A 20,937-nucleotide genomic window follows, 5' to 3' on the forward strand; every position below is an offset into this window, starting at 1 on the left:
TCTATGAGGAAATGAGGCAACGCTCCATGCAGTGTGATGTCACCCATAACGGGCGTCGCCCGTTCAAAAGAATGTTTACAGACGACACCGCGTTTACATGAACGTCACCGTCTTCGCTCGCCCTGATTACTCATGGAAATATATCATGGCGGTGTTTCTAGGACATCAGAAACTCAAGTGACAAAGTAACTAGACAACATAGAAATCTACAGTAATATGTTTGGATATAGGACTTGCTCGACCATTTACCCAGACTATCATTTGCTCCTCTTCACCAGTTCACTTTCCGCCAGTGTCAGGGGTAACGCGGCGTTACTTTTTCAGTTCGCATGCTGTAACTAATTTGTTCATTTCTGTTATTCTAACGGGTTCATTACTTGTTACTTCAGCCTTTCCTGTCCAACTTGATTAGATCACTCTGCAATACAGTGCATGTCATCTACTTTTTCTTTCCTTTTTCTTTTTTTTGTCTGGAAGAAACACGATGTTAACCCTCCCTGTACCTCTTTGACACGTGCATGATGCATTCAATGACTATGGGATTGCTATGGTACGTTCAAGGCCGTGTGATATTTTAAAGGCGAAACACTTTATGACTGAACACTGTATCTCTTTAATGAAGGCACAGAAAAACCAATTAACTTTCTATAAATTGCTATTTTCAAAGGTTGCATGAACAAAAGAGTGAGGCGATAACGCAGAAAGGCTCCTTTTTGTGAAGACAAAAGTGCCGTCGTTGAAGTGACAATCTTAGTCTTGTTGCAGATTTAGCTCTTCTTCACATACACGAGCACGAAAAAAAATGAAGAACCAATACTAGTTTGAGAAAAATGTCTGTTGAGACTCAGAAATGTGGCGATCTGTATTTGCAAACAATTTACAATTGGTGCAGCCCTATTTTATTTTATTTAATTTGGGTTTTTATATTTCATTTATTGTTTTAGACTTGTGCTGTGTCACAAATTGCATACTTCTCTTAGTATACTAGAAGTTAGTATGCATCAGGATAGTGTACATACTAACTAGTACGCAAATTCTCCACAGATAGTACGTCTCAGATCAAACACTGCTGCTACACACTAACAGGAAATGATGCGACAGCTTCTTCTTCTACTTCTATTTAACGATGTTTCAACCAGCTGTTTGAACGCTATCGCCACCTGCTGGCAGCACGTTTTGCAAGTTTGGAAAAAAGAAAAAATATGAGAATCTAAATATTCGCGAGATATTTAAGCTGGTATCAGCACCGAAGACGTGTCATCCTTCTACTGCTGCTGACAATACACCTGTAAGTATATGAATATATATGCATTTATATATGACGTAACTTCCGTTTAAAACGTCATTGAGATGGTGTTTAGGGTGGATAGTGTCCATCGAACCATACTCAGTTTTGTGGGCGTTTTAGTGACAATTTAGTGTTCATGGCGCATTAAATTTCGCATACTAAGAATTGAGACGCACTTACGCACTAAAAATACTAACTTAGAGTACGCTAGTATGCGATTTGAGACACAGCATTGGACTTTATCAGTCCCTCTGGAGATCTTCTTGGAGAAATGTGGTTTTCACCTTTCCCAGCATTCAACCTTCTACCGTCCTGTGCAACAATTTACCTTTTCCTCTCTTACAAAAAGTTACTCTCCCTAGTTAAAAGTAACTATCCTGAACCAGTGTGTGTCGCAGCTTAGCTGGATTTTGAGGCAGAGAATCGGAACAACCCGGCGCTCAAAAACATCCAGGATGTCCCGTTTTAATTAAAACGACACGAAAAAGCATTTGATGACGAAGAATCGCGTTGATCTCGCGGCCCTTATTAAAAGTGGAGTGTTTGGGGTGATAACCCGGCTCGGAGCTTAGAAACAGTTTACCCAGCTGGCAGTTGCACGGTGATGATTACAAATTCTCCTCAAAAGAGAGTGATAATTTGTTCTGGCTGGTGGAGAAGCTGAACTTAATGCTGCAGCGTAATTGTGGGGAAGAATCTTCTCTCCATCTGGCCCCAGTTTGTCGGGGGGGGCGGGGGCCCCCCCGAGTCTCTCATTACTTCATCTCGCACACAAGCGGAGCTGGATGAGGGTGAGATCCCTCCTACTCCCCGGGGACCACCCACCTCCTTGTTCCACAAATGTAGAGAAAGAATGCAAATACATTTCTAAACTTCTCGTATCCCACCGCAACCCCTTCCTCGTGGCCCCCGACCGCCCCACCCCGTCTGTGGTCAATGCAGCGTGAGAGGAGCTGTGTCCAAACAATAGCCAGGGAGAGTTCGCCGCCTGCTCCCTGCAACACATCGCTCGCCTCCTCCTCGTCCTCCTCACTCCACTTCCTCCAGTAAAAGAGCTCATCACGGCGAGGCAGGGGTCTTTAACACGGCAGGAGGAAGTCTTGGTGTCGTTTCGTGGAAGATGGAAGCTCATTAGCTAAAGATAATTGAAAAGATTTGGACAGTTTAGCTCCAGAAAGTTTGCTGTTAGCATTTAAAAGTGTTTTTTTTTTCTGTGATGACACAACATGTAAGGTCGTCGTGATGATTCACCCGACGTTCAAACTTTTATACTCCCTCAAGACAACTAAGGGTTGAGATTATTTTCAGGGTAATCCCTTCCTTTTTACAGTTATAGGTAATTTAGCGACTGGTGCTCGGGTGTTGAGGCTTCGTCTTTGTCTAAAAGAGACACTTAAAACTAAAATACCTCAATAATGAGTTGGTCACAACATCTTCCCCACTTAATTTTGATATACTGTATATAAATTGATATATATATATATATATATATATTATATAAACATCATGTTTTACAAAACGTTCTATTTGTGTAAATAAATTACAATCAAGCCAGTTTCTTTACATTTGTTTATATTTTTTTTATGTAGTATATTTAAAAGTTAATAATTAAAATCTTGAGAAAACGTAATGATCAAAAGATATGTTAAGGTATTCAGATCATGTGTAAATTAAAAAAAAAAAATGTGACTCTCCCTGAGGAGTTTCATGTAATGTTTAAAGTACTTGGTTAAACTGTAATTTGGCCTTTAATAAAGAAAAATAAAACGTCTACGTGTTCTAAGTGGTTAAGTCGACGGTATTCTGTACTATGATGTTACTGGTACTGACATAAAAGGCTGTAATCGATCAAAACATTTTGGTTTCAATTTCACTGGTAATAATATTTATTTAACATACAGTCATAAAACAAACTTTGCTAAAATATTATTGACTCACATAACAGAGAGTATTCATATAACAGAAGTAAATGCTAAACAGAGCTGATATATATATATATATATATATATATATATATATATAAAAATTAGGTGGGAAAGATGTTGTGACTAACTCATTATTGAGGTATTTTAGTTTTAAGTGTGTCTTTTGTGACGTTCATTGACACAAGGAGCTTTACATAAAAACAAAAAGAGAAATTTAAATGACATAATAGATTAAAATGAATAAATAATCCATCAAAAAGTTAAGAGGCGACGAAATTATGGTAAACATAATTCATTTTATTCATAAAGTGCCTTTCGAAACCTGCATCATGCAGACAGTTTAAAAACAAGAGTGAAAAAGACAACAGTAGGAGAGGAGTTTTCACTTTTTTACCTCTTTTAAAACATTTTTTTTAAAGGGGAAAAAGCTACACAACATTAAAAATGATATCACAACAAAACATGTGAATAAACCAGTTTCAAAAGGTGCATTTTTAGTTGAGTTTTAAAAACTGACGCGTCACATAAAAGCCAGTCTGTGTGTTTTTAAAAGGGATTTGAAAGAATGCACAGACTCAGCCGGTCTTATCTCCTCAGCCAGGCTGACGCATCATCCAGTAGTGTGCGTTATTTACAGATAAAAACAAATCCAATAGTATTTTTCAAACTCCATTTTCTCTGTGGATCTGAAATAACAATGACGGTTATTCCGTCTTCCCTTGATTTCCTGATTGATCACTAATGTTTGTCGCGTTGAAAATGAACACAAAATAAATATAACTGTGAATATCTGAATATGTTTGGACTGTTTTTGTCTGCTGCAATTATTTTGGTCACATTTTACGGTACTTTCCCCTCCTCTCCTTGTATTTATCTCTCTGCTGTAGATTTGTGTTATTGATCTTAAAGTCTGGCGGCTTAGTGTTGGTTAAATATGTCCTTTCTTGATTTAGCAGTAATAAAAGATATGCTGGCATTTCATTATCGGAAAGCCGTTTAGTTTTTATGGCCGTGCAATATTTTACCGAGGCTTCGCTACCGGGTCTGGTCTGTGTTGTCTTTTTGTCAAGTGGCAAATCTGAAGTGGAAATGGATGATTGCCGAGGAATATAAAATGATGAATCGGCACGTATGAATCGATTCATCTGTGGGCTCACGCTCTGTTCTCACCTGGGTCAAGAAACGCTGCTTGTATTCGCTTCAAACGGCATAAATCAAGAAGTGGTCGATCAGTTTTGTTGTTTCTTTTACGGGCTGTTAGAAGTGATTCTGTTTTGGTGGCGTCCTGGGGATTCAATTGAAGGACGTTTGTGACGGTTCTGTCATTCATTTGTGTGACTTCTGACTCGGACTCAGAGTTGAATTGACATCTTTAAAACGTTAAATGCAGCCAAAAAAAATGACTTCCATATCACCGCAGTAAAAACTGCACATGTCAATCATTTTGATTCTTTGCGGTATTTTATAAAATCAGGTGAAGTTCTACCATGTCACATGTTTATTTTATAGAGACCATACCTGTTACAAAGACTGTGTAAGAAAATGTGCTGATTCAAGAACGAAAAATGGATCTAAATAAGATAAAATAGATCATCTTTCAACCTGCTTTTCTCAAACTAGCATTGTCTTGATTATTTTTGCATGTTTGTGTGAAGAAGAGCTACATCTACAAATATTATTCTGATATAAATTGTTAAATTCTAATCAACGTGACTGATTTGTCAAGATGGCGATGACTTTCTTGTTCTTTCTCTTTATGTTCTTGTTCTTATTTTATTTTGATTTTTTATGAAAAATTGCTGTATTTTCTGTGGCTATTAGAAAAAAAACAATTTCCCGAAAGAGACCTCCTGAGGGATCAATAAAGTTTTACCTTACCTTACCTTACTTGAGTACGAATGGTGCACCAGATTCGACTTCTGTCATACCATTGAATGGGCGCAAATCCTGATATTATCATCCCATTCATATGGGCCAGTAGGGCCCTATTCTACCTACTAGCATGTAGAATAGGCTGTTATCAACTATTCATGTGGTTGACCCAATGTTTTATATTTTCTCGAGCGGGTTGCGATCCCGCGTCCCTGGGGGCAAAAAAAAAAACCATGGCCGATGCGCTATCCACTGAGCTAAACCCTAAGCCTGACCCTAACCCTAGGGTCTTTAACCCTAACCCTTCCCCTAACCCTAAACCTAACCCGGTACTTCCGTATCCTTTCGTGTTTTTCCGTATCTTTCCGGTTTGCGTCCAAGAAAGATAAAGTTATCTGTTTTTAAACGGAATAAATAAAAAGTTAGCGTATTTTCTAGCAGCTATGTACATAAATGCAAATTTTCACAAGGGCGGCGGTCCAGATTAGGGTTAGGGTTAGGGTTAAAGACCCTAGGGTTAGGGTTAGGGTCAGTGGATAGTGCATTGGCCATGGTTTTTTTTTTTTGCCCCCAGGGACGTGGGATTGCAACCCACTCGAGACAATATAGTAGGTAGAATAGAGCCCTACTGGCCCATATGAATGGGATGATAATATCAGGATATGCGCCCATTCAATGGTATGACAGAAGTCAAATCGGGTGCACGTTCGGACCAGAGACGTTCACATTAGCATGACGCGCTAACATGGCGAATCCTAACCACCTGATGTGTCTGCAGGTCACTGTCGGTGTGTGTCAGACGTTTGTCGACGACACACACCCGACAGTGACCTGCACTTAAGAGGCGAGCGGTTGAAGCACTCGTGGCTAAATGCTGTTGCCTCTACCGTAGACGCGGTAATTGCAATGAATTAATAATGACTCTGGTTATTTGCCTTTCGCCGTGTAATGGCATAGCGAGGACGTAATGAAGTGTCAGAGTGTCGGCGGGAGCCGAGTCCACGTGGGCTTTTAAAGTCTGTTGTGCTGCGTCTTCCCTGCGGTGCAGGAGGGAACGATATTTCCTTTCAAGTCCATGCCGGGTCAGGCAGGAGTATTGTTTTAAATGCTCTGAATTCCTCCGGCAAGAAAGCCGCTGTGGCCGCCGACTCGAGGTGACTGCTTTTGTTTTGAGGGTCGGAGGTCGGAGGTCGACGCCCACCTTGTCCTGTTCAAGCTAAGGGAGAATCGTCTGAGCTGCAGGTGCAGTAAAACCTCACCGCAACAGTACAAGAACTAGTCAGTGACGACCATGTTTTACTTTTCTTACTTCCCTTCTTGCTTGGTTTAAGTTTGTTTGTCAGTGTGTTGTATTGCATTATGTCATAAATATGTTCATTTCAAATTATTTGATAGTGCCATTTGTCCTGCCCCTAGAGTCATGTGACCCTGCTTCAAAGGTGTGGTTTTGGGTAAAGTTCTGAACAGATGGGGTTTTACATTTTTTAATTAAAAAAAGCATCGCTCTCTTGACCATAAAAAAAGATAATCTAAAACGAACAATCAATTGTCCAATTCAAACGTTAGCTTGCTCGGGTGAGAGTTGTGAACTTGTGAAGATACATTCCTAAATGTGCATTTTAGTGAGCCCTTGTAATGTTATTTCGGGGTCCCTGCCCATCCTCATGCCTGTGCACGAGCTGGATATAGACAACATGCCTCGCTGCATTTTTTCCGCGCTTACGTGGATCATCTTCCAGCAGGAGAATGAACCCTGACTAGTGCAGCAAAAATGTAATCTTTGATAATAATAATAAGTCAAAAGAGGATTCAGGAGGTAAATTACTGCGATGTATCTTCTCTGCACATAGTCTTTGAATCGTTTCTGTTTTTGTTTGTTGGCAAATATGTATAAATACCAACTCTCATTTCGCTCAACTTTTATCTAATACTGGTGCCAAACAAGTGCATTTGAAATGGTTTCAACAGTCAAACATGGACATTTTTTGCCATTTTTCTCCACAATTTAACTTTAAAAAGTACTTTGAACCTGTTTCCACTGGGACAGATTTTCTGTCAGTAATACTGATGTGCTTGATATGCAGTGCTTGACTATTTTTGAATACATTTTTGGTTATTTTAGCAAAAATGTTCAACAGCTCCAAGGTTCAAGTCCCCAAAAACAACCTGTTGTTGGCAACCAGACCAGCTAGAGACGCTTCCAACTGATTCTAAAACAAATGCTCAGTTGCTTCATCTTCATCACGACATGATGACTTTCTCGTCTTTATTTTACAATCACATTGATGAACAATTTCCTGCTTCACAGGACTCTTCGTTTCCCAGACGACTCTGACGTATAATAACACTCTGTGTTTAACATGGATTTCCTGTGTCTAGGTCAAGACTTACTACTCGAGACGGTGGCGGATTAATTTAGATGGTTCCCAGTGATTGTTCCTTGTATATGTGATCGTCGTCGTTGTCTTCACAAGAGCTTCCCCGAGAGATGGAGATCATCTGAGAAGTGAAAGCTTAGCGTGAATGTCATGGGAACCTTCTCGTCTAATCGTCACCATATGCCAGAGTTCATGAATGAGTTATGGCTTCCTGGATCTCTCTCGTGCGCACAAGATGGGAAAAGTCAAAGCTTTTCTGTTCTAGGAAGCAGAAGCACTTTATTATAGATTCATACTTTTCAGGTGTCCTGGTGAGGTGTCTCTGTGAGTGACCTGTCCTGGGTGTCTCCTGCTCCCGTTGGATTGCCTCCAGCAACCCTGGGCAGCAGGAAATGAAGATCTGGACATCCAGCTGGGACCTCCTGACTTGAACTAGAGTGGATTGTGGATAAAACTGCAATTACTTGAGCCTCTTGATGGGAGAAGAGTTGAACCCCAACTTAAGGTGGAATTAGTATTTGATTTTCTCCCCACGAACCAGAAAGGTGTCCATCAGCTTTCACCAGTCATTGATTTCTTAGGCATGTAATCTGGGATGAAGCTGCTGGAGGGAGATGAGCTCACGAGTTCTTCCAAAGAGCTTGTATGTTGCACTGTCTGCTGAATAGAAGAACGTTGATGTTCAGGCCCTTATGGTCTCTTGGCTCTGCCTTGACTATTGATTGAAAAAGACTGGAGTTAGTAGAAAAATCCATCCATTAATATGAGAAGTTGCAAGTGATCTGATCTACATCGACTTAACATGATTAGGTTAGGTAGAACTTTATTGATCCCTCAGGAGGTCTCCTTCGGGAAATGTTTTTTTTCCAATTAGCCACAGCAATACAGCAATATTCATGAACAATATAAAATAAGAACAAGAGAAATAAAGAGAAAGAACAAGATGATACAATCTAAAGATAAAGAACATAGATCAAAGAGAAATAACAAAGACAAAGGATACAAAGTCTAACATAGAACAGAACATCATGATACTTTAACTCCACTCCTGCCCCCGAACTCAGAATTGTACAATTTAATAGCCCGAGGAATGAATGAGTCCTTGAGTCTATTAGTTTTGCATCTGGGGAGGAGCATTCATGCTTCAAGATTCATTACACACATATCAAAATGCAAAATAACAAAAATGTCCGGCGATATATCAGAACATATAACGCATACAAAGAGTACTGTTGATTAAATAAAAAGTCATTGTACTTGAACGTATCTTCAACTATCTTAAGTGTTGTGCAGGTAGAGAACCCGGGGCAGAGCCAGGACACGCTGAGACTCTAGGATTACAAAAGCCGGCCACGGTCGGTGGTTTCCCCGCTCTTGGCGATAGTGCTGTTGTCGACACAAATCAATCATGACAATAGTCGCAGATTAATTAAATTTTCAACCATTGTCGCCGGTCGTCCTGTGGAGTGAGGCGTGTCACTTCATCACGTCCCTCTGCCGAGGGTCGCGCATGAGTGACGGCGTCTCCGCCGAGCTGCAGGGTATTCACATGTGTCGGCGCCCGGCAGCGACGCTCTCCGGAGCGTTGAAAGCTTTGACCTCAGATATGTTGCATAGACATATTGACTCGGATGTACATTTTGTACATAAACGCCAACATTATGACTGACATAAGAAATGAAAAATGATCCGCTGCAGAGACTGTCAACATACATAAATGAGATTAGAAAAAGCTATTTACGTTTCAATCACAACATTCACCGGATGAAGTGGAGATGATGTGAGTTTTAAGTTCTCGTGCATTTCACACATAGGCCTTCAGTGGCGCTCGTCTGAATGAATCCACCTCTCAATAACTACTTTAGGGTTATTTATAGGACCGACCATGTACTGTTATAGTTCAATAAGACGTTTAGATCATCCTCAAATGACCACAACATCAGTGCATTGCTCAAAATGACACTCCAACTATGAGTTTGTGTGGTTTCCATGGCAACAATACACGCTTCCTGCATTGAAAGTTAGTAATGAGAACACAAACAACAAAACAGGGAGGAACAACCCAACCAGCGTTCAAAAAGCAGCTACAACAGCTTGAGAGTCACGATTATATCTTTGACTTCCAGGAATGAGAACCGCGTAGAGTCAATCAATCCTCCAGAGTGACATATTGGTAATTGAAAGAAACCATTATGCGGAAATGCAGTATAAAGAGCTTTTGCATTACAAACAGATAACTTGTGTGTCCAGAATAAAAGCCTTTAGTGAGGAAACAAAATCCGAAGTGTCTTTACACTGCAGCTGCACACAAGCATCACTAATAACATCATATCATAAAGGCTCAACATTATTCAGGAAAATCACATTTTACTCGCATAGTTCATGGACTAAAAGTGGCGAAACAAGTCCTTTGAACGCTTGTGACGGACTCGCCTCGGAGTTGCCATTACTTTCTTAACAATGTCCAGCTTTTCTTGAAATGTGTTTTTTTTTTAGTTTTTTTTTTTAAATGGCCTTGATAATAAATCTGCCACATAGGTGATTTCTTCTCCTTCAGCCATTGCGAGTTGTAAAGAAACACAAGTATGCTTTATTTCTGTTTTCGTTCGGCTAACAACAAGTTTGTTGCTGTAGCTAGCTAGCTAGCTAGCGCGCTTCCTGATTAGCCGATCAAAAGGATAGGAATAATCTGACGTCGCCATAAGCCCTATAGAAAGGAGGTGGATAAGCATTTGGAATTATTTATTAAGTAGCTTTCAATGGGGAAAAATAGTACATTTACAAATATTCTCATTAAATTAAGTATTTAATTCAAATATTTCTTAGGCCAACAGAGAAGCTTTTTTCCGGCCCAGACGGCAGAAACGTCAGCTTGTTACTCTTAACAACATCAACATTATTGTACTGCCTTCACTTCTCGACTTCAATTGATGACTCATGGTCTCCGACCAAAACGAACTCGGTGGTTAAATCCCATGAACCTCTTTCTGCAGCCTATTGGCAGCACAGTTGGTATATAAAAGGCATTGTTTTTATCGTCATTTGCTTATAATTAAAGCAACCTCTATTTACATTGTAAGACATATTGAGGAATTATTATTATTATTAACTGACTCATAGTTTTAATAGTTGGTGACTGGTAGGTTATTAAACTAGTTGTTAGTTGCAGCTCTCCTCGTGCAGACGTGGTGAATGTAAAGGTTCTCTGGAAATATTGACGTGTTGCTCGGTAACTAATCCTAGTGAAAAAGATGATATGATTCCAGCTGTTGCCCGAATCTATTCTCTATAAGCATCTCTGCAGTCACGACCATTAAATACTGCTGGTCTCTTAAAATGTGTTTAAACATTAATTTACCGACAAGATGATTTGCTGTGTTTGACTGAAAATACACCATCGTGTGGATTACCTTTGTTCCTCTGTGCACGTTAGCAGTGTGAGGCAGAGAATGCGGCAATAACTCTGCCATAATGGATGCACACCAGATAAAAAACTGAGTTCTGACACAGTGTTCAGTGATATTCCCTCTCGTGAGGGTGTTGTGCTGTCTGCTCCTCAACAGGAGGCGCCGTTAATGATCAGACTTCACTGCTTCTCCCCGTGCTTCCACACCACACCTCGGTTTTCACCTTTAGTCATCCGAGGGCCTCCGGTGGCTCTAAACGGCGGTCGAGGACAGAAAGGGAGAGACTTCCTGGTTCCTCCCGGTAGTTTGAACTCATCCTGTTAAACTGCCTCATTGCTCCGGCAGCAGATGCCTTTATTGCTGCTCCTACATACTGTTGCCTCGGCTGCCGTTTAAATCTGCTCCCCCTGAGCGAGGTTTCAAGGAGAATGAGTTTTGAGGGAGAGCAGAGAGTCCAGCTTGTGTAGAGTGTATACATTCCAGCCGGGGAGACGATAAGCAGGACGTTTGACTGGAGAGTTAGGATCTTGCTCCGGACACCTGAGGAGACATGCAGGGTCACGGCTGCCCAGACTTTTGAATCGTAAATTCTACGCTGCCTTTGACTGATCGTATGGTGATTGGACATGAAAGAATTGGCCTAAAGAGACTATATTTAATGCTGTATGAAAGCCTCTGAAGTAATTAACATTTGCTTATTATTAGTATTATATACATTTTGTAGTAGAACAAGTATTCGATAAATTCAAGTGTAAGATGAAATAAAATGGAACATTTCAATACGGTAATTAAAGAATTGGTGATTTAAAAATGTAAATTATACATTAATGGTAATACTGAAGATGAAGACGCATTTTTATTTGTTCTGGCTTTTCCTTGATTTTCTGGAACTCCTGTTGTGTTTAAAGTATATACTTTATTGAATATTGTTTTGATTGTTTAAGCGCTTTGTGACCCTGTCTTGAAAAGCGCTATATAAATAAAAATTACTTACTTACTTACATATATTAAATGCTCATTTTTGACAATATAAGTGTTTCATAAATAGAGATTTAAATATATTCTTATTTTAAAATATATTATGTTCATAATAATCCATTTGAAATTTTAAAATGAAGCCACTAACGGATGTATTAAACCATGTGCTGAGTCGGCCAAAATGTTTGTTAATGATTAAATAAATATAGAAGTCTGTTCTGAACTAGTTGCAGACAATTGTTTAATTGCATCAAAAACAGAGTGAATACTTACTGACTACGAAAAGAAGCGGGCGTCCACTAAGATGAGTCTAGTTGTGGTGTCAGAACTTCCTGTTGAGCTCCAGCCAAGTCGCCTTTCGTGGCTGATGGAAGAAAAAATGTTCTCGCTGACGAAATCGTTTCTCCGAAGACTTGACCTGCACTCTGCTGTGCTCGCTAATATTTTCCACCCAGTCTTTCCCTTGGTCAGGCCTTGTCCACTAAACATTTGAAACCACATGTATTTTCCGTACCGTTTTATTATCCCACATTAAACACATTTTCTGTAATCATTGTTGTAACTTATCTTGATTTGTGGTTGTTTACATCTCTGGGAATTTATAAAAGTTGTATGTACGTATGATGAACAATACAATGTATTAACGAGTACTTACAATATGATGCTTTAACAAAGGGGGTTGAAAGAGACGAGTGTCTGGATCAAGCGCTCATAAGTTAGTATTACTTCCGTGTATATACTGAGTCGGTGCGCCAGAAAGACGCGTCGCCATAGCAACCGCGCCTAGCAAGCTGCGACGCACAGCTAACAGACGGACAGAGACGTAAACGACAACAAGACATAGAAGTACAAATTGACAACTTTACAGAACGTGACACTGATTGGTCGAAATGCACATTTGAAAAAATGCTAAAAATATAAATTATCGCATATGTTTTCTATATGCATATCACACGTACAAATATCGCGATATCTCTACTTTTTTTGATATATTCAGCCCTAATGAAGAGTTTAGTTCAAACTTGGATTAGCTATAGTAAAAGAACTTGCAAAGTCAGACGGATTAACTTTCGTTTTTCCGGATGGAGAACTGGTCGACAGAGTTGATTGCTGTGTGCAGTCAGACCTGCTGCCAAAACCTCGTCTGCGGAGAGTTTCCTGTACATATTCCAGGCACGACACTCATGCTGGATACTCTGCATAATGGTGTGATCAGATGGTCTCTCAACGGACTTTTGATCAGTCACTCAAATATAGCGAGGTGATTTGCACCCCTGCGTGGCTCGTGTAATGTGTCTGTCGAAACACCATTATCCTCGGCGATGAAGCTCATGTTAATTCCTCCATTTTTTACCCTGGAAAAACAAAAAACTCGCACAAATATTTATCAAGTCGCCAGCAACTGTCCTCTCAGTGGAGCCGAGCTCTTCCTGAAAACATCGTGCATGTTCCTTCTTGTGCGTTTGTTGCTTTAATATGACCTTAAACCTCTGGGCTGACATTCAAGAAGGCCAGTCCAGTGTTTGCACATTCCATTGACAGAGAAGTCATTGGGAAAAAAAAAGAAAAAAAGAAGACATTTTATTACATCTGCTGCCCGACTAAAAGCTCTTTACAGCACACAGAGATGTTTCCTTTCATACGCGTTTATTTTTAACTTCAATTTTCCACATAAAAGGATTTCCTGCACACACACACACACACACTCATTATTTGTGTACTTGAAAGAAGAAACATTCACAGATTTAATGGAAACAAAGAGGCGGGAAAATAAAATATTGCCACTAAATCCCTGTTTCATTTCTGCTGCTGTTCATGAATAAAATGTCACTAAATTATGCAGATGAAAGAAGGAAAAAAAAAAACAAACCTCTCTGCTCTTCATTAGAGTGGAGAATCACATTATATTTAATTTCCATATCTATAGGTCTATAGGAGGGTTAAAATAAACGGTTCACTGTTTTAATAAAGGTGTGTGGATGCGGTGATCATGTGATCTAAGGCTGCTCTCTCAGTGGTTTGTGTGCAAGTAAGTAAGTAATTTTTATTTATATAGCGCTTTTCCAGACCAGGGTCACAAAGCGCCTAAACAATCAAAACAATATTCAATAAAGTATATACTTTAAAGGTGTACGAGGTGAATATTGATTAGATGCATTTTATTTAATCAAATATTAATAAAATGATGATATACATATAAATCATATTTTTTCTTATTTCTTTTAGGCTGAATTTTTTTTTAGCATTTGAAATATGATTGAAATGATCCCAACAGGACAGCAGGTGGCAGTAGTGTAATGAATCTGGCTTTTTACAAGTGTAATAATCTACTAAGATGTGAAAAGCTTAATAAATTACGATATAATGATTGATTGAAGGTGTCAGTTTTACTTTTATAGCCATTTTATTTCATCAATCGTCCGGCCGTCTTCATCCGGGTGCTCGGTCTGGAACATCATGTTCATGTGCGGCAGCATCTTCCATCCTGGCCGCCGAACAATCGCTTCCATTCAACATGGCCACTGTGACTTGAGGTTCTGTGGTTTTTTGGAGGAGGGGGCTCAGATTCAGGGGTTTCCCACAGACTGTGAATCAACCACCACATTAGAGCAGCTACTCCCTCTCTCTTCTGGAATGTTCTCTTCTTCTTCTTCTTCTTCTTCTTCCCTCCTCGCCCGCCCGCATCGGCACCGTGTGTGTTGGTAGACGCTGGTCATAGCCGGCGTCTGGACATACTGTATATATTAATGACCACATGTCGAAATTCTATTACCCTCGTTTTATGATGTACAAGTGAGCCGGAGGGATCCGGTATGTATTTCTTTCTGAACTCCTGAGTCATTGGGATACTTGCAACAAGAGCAAGAAAGATGGTTTAAATGATGTGAGGGACATCAAGAGAACCGGCCTCGGTGTTAATGGACCCGTGTGATGCTGAATGTGATCGAGCTCGGCTCGTGAAGAGAACAGACAATGTGCTATCATTAAGCTGTGTTATTAGAGCAGAGGGCAGTGAGAGAGGGGAGGAATGTGCAAGATACAAAATAGAAGATGTAGTCACTCATGTCGACGGCTTCGACTGCAACTCTATCAAACCTGAATTGGATTTTAAAACCATGGAAATCTTTTTTTTTTCTTCTAATCTTGAAGAAGTATAAGCAAGAAGAAGACCCCCCCACTGAGCAGGTTAAACAAAAGAAAATGGCGACTTGACCTCGGCCACCAGTCTTCAATCACCTCGCAAATTACCATCAAACTACAGGAGGATTTAAAAGAATGGATGTTTAATTTCAGTAGAAAAGGGCGACTCTGGGCGTTGGTGGAGAAAGATGGTGGAGACAGAAGTGCGAAAGAAACTTTAATTCAGCTACTTCACGATCAGAGTAACTTTCTTACTGAATTCGCCACCGGAGGAAAATAGGAATTATGGGATAGCAGAAGATGCAGAAGGATCATCTGTGGAGATTTGGTCGGAGCTGGTGGATAACCTGGTGGTAACCTGTGCATCGAACAGGCTCAGAGAGCGCCTATGCTTCCTTCCATTGTGGTCAATTTCCTACGCTAGGAAAGACATCTCTACGCTTCTTGAAGGAAAACTGTATGTTGTCAAGAGAAACATCTTTGACGATTAATATTCTGAGAGTGTGCAACTAAATGGAAAGGAATACAACCCCATAAAAAGTCCTGAAATTTAACATCTGCAGGAAACTGCTCTGCATGTTCTACCAGTCTGTGGTGGCCAGTGTCCTGTTCTATGCTGTGGTGTGTTGGGGTGGAAATGTGTCCAAGAGGAGTGTCAACAGGTTGATCAGGAGAGAAGCAGATGGAGCATGAAGGCTCCCTCCCAGGTGCAAAACAAATAGACTCAAGGACTCATTCATTCCTCAGGCTATTAAATTGTACAATTATGAGTTCAGGGGGCAGGAGTGGAGTAAAAGTATCATGACATTCTATTCTCTGTTAGTCTTTGTATCCTTTGTCTTTGTTATTTTTCTTTGATCTATGTTCTTTATCTTTATCTTTAGACTTAGATTGTATCATCTTGTTCTTTCTCTTTATCTTCTTGTTCTTATTTTATTTTTATTTAATTTTAATGAAAAATTGCTGTATTTTCTGTGGGTATTGGAAAAAAAATAAAATCCCGAAGGAGACCTCCTGAAGGATCAATAAAGTTTTACCTTTACCTTACCTTACCTTGAAATAATAAAACCGATTCTAGACACCAATCTCCTGGTTGCGGCTGTTCTCCGACAGCAGCGAGGTAAACTATACCTGTGCACCTGTGGGAGAGAGGATTTTGCCGTGAGTAACATCACAGTCAGGAAATTCGCTTCACACCTGAGATCATTACCAAACTCATGCCTTGGAATACGAGAGGGAAACTATGACAGAGGCACAGGATTACAGCGACAACATCCGGGAGAAGCTGAAAGAATGTCTGCGGCAGAACAGAAAGCATGAAACACTAAAGGAACCTCTTTTACTCCTTATTTTACAATGGCCTCTTCTATCTATTGTACATTATGATGCTGACATTCCTCATCATCTTTGCAAATACATTATAAATAAATATGTTACAGGATTACAAGGAAGATACTTCTTGTTCCATAAGGTTTTTGAATGTTACTTTTCTCCTTTTCCCAGTTTCTGAGGTCTATGGCAGTTTGATTGGTTCATTGGATTGTGATACGACAGATATAAACCGGTATAAATGTAAAGCTGAAATGTGAGGGCACTAAATTTGCATTTTGACAGGAAAATGATTCAGAGAGTGAGAAATTAATTACAATTATTTGTCAATAATTCATTAACTTTATATAAAAAAAACACTTTAACAATGACCAGAATAAAAATGAACTGAATTCATGTACATTTGTTTATATGCAGATGATGTCCTTGTTTGATAAACGCCTTGGACACAACGCTAGATAATTAACTTTGAACCAAGACATTTTATTCTGATTGAGATCTGCTGCCTCTAGACCTGGCCAGTAAAATAAGAACAATTAAAGTGAGTTTCCTCCTGAGGCGTTTATACTTTTTATACACACATTACCAGTGGAGATATTGGAAGCGCCATTTGGGGAATGGGACAGACAATATTCTAGATCTGTTTGTAATAATAAAAGACCCAGGGTACGGTTTTCAACAATTTTCAGCCGAAAGGAGGAATCTCTCTTTCATCTTTGGAACATTGTTATTATGCAGCCCAACAGGGAGCTCTTGTTTTTGCTCTGTATGAATCCAAATGGAAACAAATTGAGCTATTACTGTTTAATACAGCTTTATCATCTTTATTTGTTTCTTAGCAGAACAATTAATAGAAAAACACAGTCTTATTTCCCCTTGAAGATTAAGTTATCAGTAACAAATAACAAGGAATACTATGATGATATAACTATAGACGCAAATGGTCTCAGAGGGTTACCATAGCTATTTGCCAAATAAAAATAAGAAAACTACATAAGCTTTAACAACATTTGCCGCTTTTATGAACTTGGAAAATATTATATTTTTCAATATCTCCAGGTACATGTTTTTTTTTCTTCAACAAGATCAGACATTCAAACTTAAAAGTATGGAAAAGAAAGGGAAATCATTACTGAAGAGGAATGAGACCAAATGTGGCAGACAGAGTTAACCGACTCTTTTATCTGGAGCGATTTCTGCTGGAAAATCTTTGTTCGTTTTATATTCACTCCATTTCAAAAGCGTAAGTTAAGTGGCACACAGGTTTCTTTTGGCCTTGCACTTTTCTGCAACAATTTGAGATTGATGTACGAGAGCTGGTTTTCAAGGAATGCTTATTTATGGGTTTTCTATCTGTTAGACTCAAAAGAGAGAAAAATACTTTGCAAAAGTCATATTGGCCGCTAACAGAAAGATAGTCACCTGATGCTGGCTCCAGAACCCCACACACACACACACATTTACCCTCCTAGCGTAAGGTCATTATATCTAATGTAGTTGTTGACCACCTTTTCCACTTCAAAAAGAAAAAGAAAAGATATTCAGGAAAAAACCACTAAATTTGAACATGACTACTCATTATGTAAGTAAGCAAGTTATTTGTATTTATAAAGCGCTTTTCTAGACCAGGGTCACAAAGCGCTTAAACAATCAAAACAATACTCAATAAAAATATATACTTTAAAGGGCAAGATAAAACTGATAACAACACAGGAGTTCCAGAAAATCAGGGAAAGCACAAATAAAAATGTCTTAAGATGTTTCTTGAAGGAGTCAGTAGATCATCAAACACAGAGGGAGATGAAGATCGTTCCAAAGCTTAGGAGCAACAGTCTGGAAGGATTTCTCTCTTCTGGTCCAGAAGCGTGTTCAGGAACCATCAGTAGATTCTGATCCACAGACCTCAGAGCCCGAGCTGGGGTGTAAGGCTGGATCAGATCAGTGATGGAAGGAGGAGTCTGACCATGAATAGATCTGAAAGTAAGAACCAGAATTTTAAAGTTGATCCTGAAAGAAACTGGAAGCCAGTGAAGAGTTTTAAGGATCGGAGAAATGTGAGTTCTTCTACTAGAGCAGGTCAAAATTCTCGCTGCATGTTGGTACGACAACCTATTGAGCTCATCATTACCCTGATCAAAAAAATAGTAGTAGAACGTACTTAAGTGTACATGCTTGTCTTATCCATACATATACAATAATTCTAGGGACCTCTATAATAAACTTAAGCTTAATAAACTCATACATTATTTACAACGTATATTTGATATAGCATTTATAAATGTAAAAAAAAAAAAATCTTGTTTAAATTCCACCTAAATGTCAGATGAACATCTCTCCTTCGTAGTTCTGGAAAGTTTCACAAAATGCTAATTTGCTCTTTGAGGATCGGGGAGACTCTCTGCAGGTTCACATTTTAAGCTCCGTCTGGACTCAATTAGAGATCCTGGCACTCTCTGTTGACCATTCTTCCTGCTGATCAGTGTAACACTTCTCTTATTAGTTCTGTTTGACCTTTAACATGCCCAGTCTGGATCCAAACATGTTTTCCTCCTGCCCTGTTGCCTCCATGAATAAATAAACAGCACTGCCAGAATTTGTAGGAAGAGACTAATTGCAGGTTTCTTGTTTTAGATGTGAACATTATTAAGAGAGCTTTTGTGGAAAAGTAACAGTGTTTCTCTGTTATTCCTTGGCCGCCATGTACTTGTTTATTCCTCCTGGATCTGTTTCTGCCAAGAGGGGAATTCCAGACACCCCAGTCCTTCTATAAAAGAGCATGACGGACTTCCCAAGATGGTTTTTGTGTTGAGCAAGAGGAAAAGTAAAGAAAGACATGGACATACTCTTTAGTGAAATAATACTCTGTCATTTAGTTTCTCTACAATCAGCAAAATTCTAGTGCAAAGAAACCTGATGGTGCGTTTAACCTACGATGGTTTAGATACAAGTTACTTTAATCTTATTGTCAATGGATTATTATCAAGTTATAATGGAGAATTGTTGGGAAAAGTCACTCTTAAGATGAATCATCATTTTCCTAACATGTCCAATAACATAAACCACTAAAATGAGAGAAAAACATTCACTTATTCTTGGGTTGCATGTGTTTATCTGTCGCCGTAGTATCGCTTTGTCAAATGAACCTGCCATGGTCTCGTCTTTTACCTCCTCGTATTACATCTTTGAAATTGCATCAGTCACAGTTAAACCAATTGATTACAGGGGGAGGCTGAAGCGATGACAGGATGATGAAGGAAGAGACGAGCAATTAGCTTCCTCCTCACATGGGTCGCCCTGACAAAAGCTCGCCTGACGGAGGAGACACTCCAGTCTGCTCCTTCACTGCAATTACTGGTGCGTAGGTGTATTACGGAGCACTCATTGCCTGTCCGTCATCGCGGCCCATGACTCCTCACATCCTGGTCCTCGGGTCCGTCTGCAGTCGGAGTGTAGTCCCTCTACCCGTTTCAATGTCGGCTTGAGTCCTACCACTCTAGCTGAAAACGCCAATTGCCCCTTTTCTGTTTCATTTTAACAATGTTCATAGGTTTAAAAAAAGACACTATACAAAACCATTTTTAACTATTATTTCTAAACTCACAGTTACGCCGAAATAAGTGCCAAATATTTAAAACGTAGAGAAAAAAAACGGACAAAGTACTCCTTAAACATTTCAACTACCAAAAAATCGAACTGAAATAAGTAAGTGGGAAAGTAATATTTATATAGCGCTTTTCTAGACCAGAGTCCCAAAGCGCTTGAACAAGCAATACAATACCCAATAAAATATATACTTAAAAGATCAAGACAGCACCGAGAACAACACAGGAGTCTCCAGAGAATCAAGGAAAAGCCTGCACGAATAAAAGTGTCTTCAGATGTTTCTTGAAGGAGTCGGTAGATCATCAAACACAGAGGGAGAGGAAGATCGTTCCAAAGCTTAGGAGCAACAGTCTGGAAGGATTTCTTTCCTCTAGTCCTGTTAGGAGGAGTCTGACCATGAATAGATCTGAAAGTAAGGACCAGAATTTTAAAATTGATCCTGAAAGAAACTGGCAGCCAGTGAAGAGATTTAAGGATCGTAGAAATGTGAGTTCTTCTACTAGAGCTGGTCAAAATTCTCGCAGCAAAGTTCTGTATCAACTGCAGGCGAGACAGCTTCTTCTTGAAAGGACATGAAAAGACTGTTGCAATAGTCCAGATGAGAAGATAAAAATGCATGGATTATAAGCTCCAGATCATGTTGTGACAACATTTTCCCAAGTTTCTGGTCAGTTTTCTGCAGTGTTGAACTAGAGACATGGCTTTGTCAAATACAACACCCACCAGGTTTCTCAGGCTCAGTTTGACAGACTGACCTAAGTCACCCAAGTACTGACTCAACCCTGGAATCTGTCATCAGGAGCAATCACCAGAGTTTCAGTTTTGTCCACATTTAGCTGTAGAGTGTTTTCACTCAGCCATTGTTTCATTTCTAGCAAACAATTGACTAAGCTGTTCAGCCTCTGGGGCTCAGTTGGATCAAAAGTGCAGTAGAGCTGGATGTCATCAGCAAAAATGTGGTAAGAAACATCAGGAAATCTATGAATGACTTTACCCAGGGGAATCAAGTACAGCAA

The 20,937-nt window shown here is 39.5% G+C and overlaps 1 protein-coding gene and 1 long non-coding RNA gene across 3 annotated transcripts in view; one reads left to right on the plus strand and one right to left on the minus strand.

The window, feature by feature from the left end:
* Window positions 1–20,937, plus strand: part of kaznb (kazrin, periplakin interacting protein b) — a 120,426-nt gene that overhangs the window by 53,743 nt on the left and 45,746 nt on the right. The gene's annotated exons all lie outside the window — the stretch shown is intronic.
* LOC148070385 (uncharacterized) overlaps window positions 15,959–20,937 on the minus strand; it is a 64,078-nt gene continuing 59,099 nt past the window's right edge. Inside the window, exon 4 of the long non-coding RNA XR_015712901.1 lies at window positions 15,959–16,032. This is a non-coding gene — a long non-coding RNA (uncharacterized LOC148070385). The remainder of the gene's footprint in view (window positions 16,033–20,937) is intronic.

The sequence above is a fragment of the Callionymus lyra genome, chromosome 10 (genome assembly GCF_982586985.1).
Source record: "Callionymus lyra chromosome 10, fCalLyr1.hap1.1, whole genome shotgun sequence".
In the NCBI taxonomy this organism is placed as follows: domain Eukaryota; kingdom Metazoa; phylum Chordata; class Actinopteri; order Syngnathiformes; family Callionymidae; genus Callionymus; species Callionymus lyra.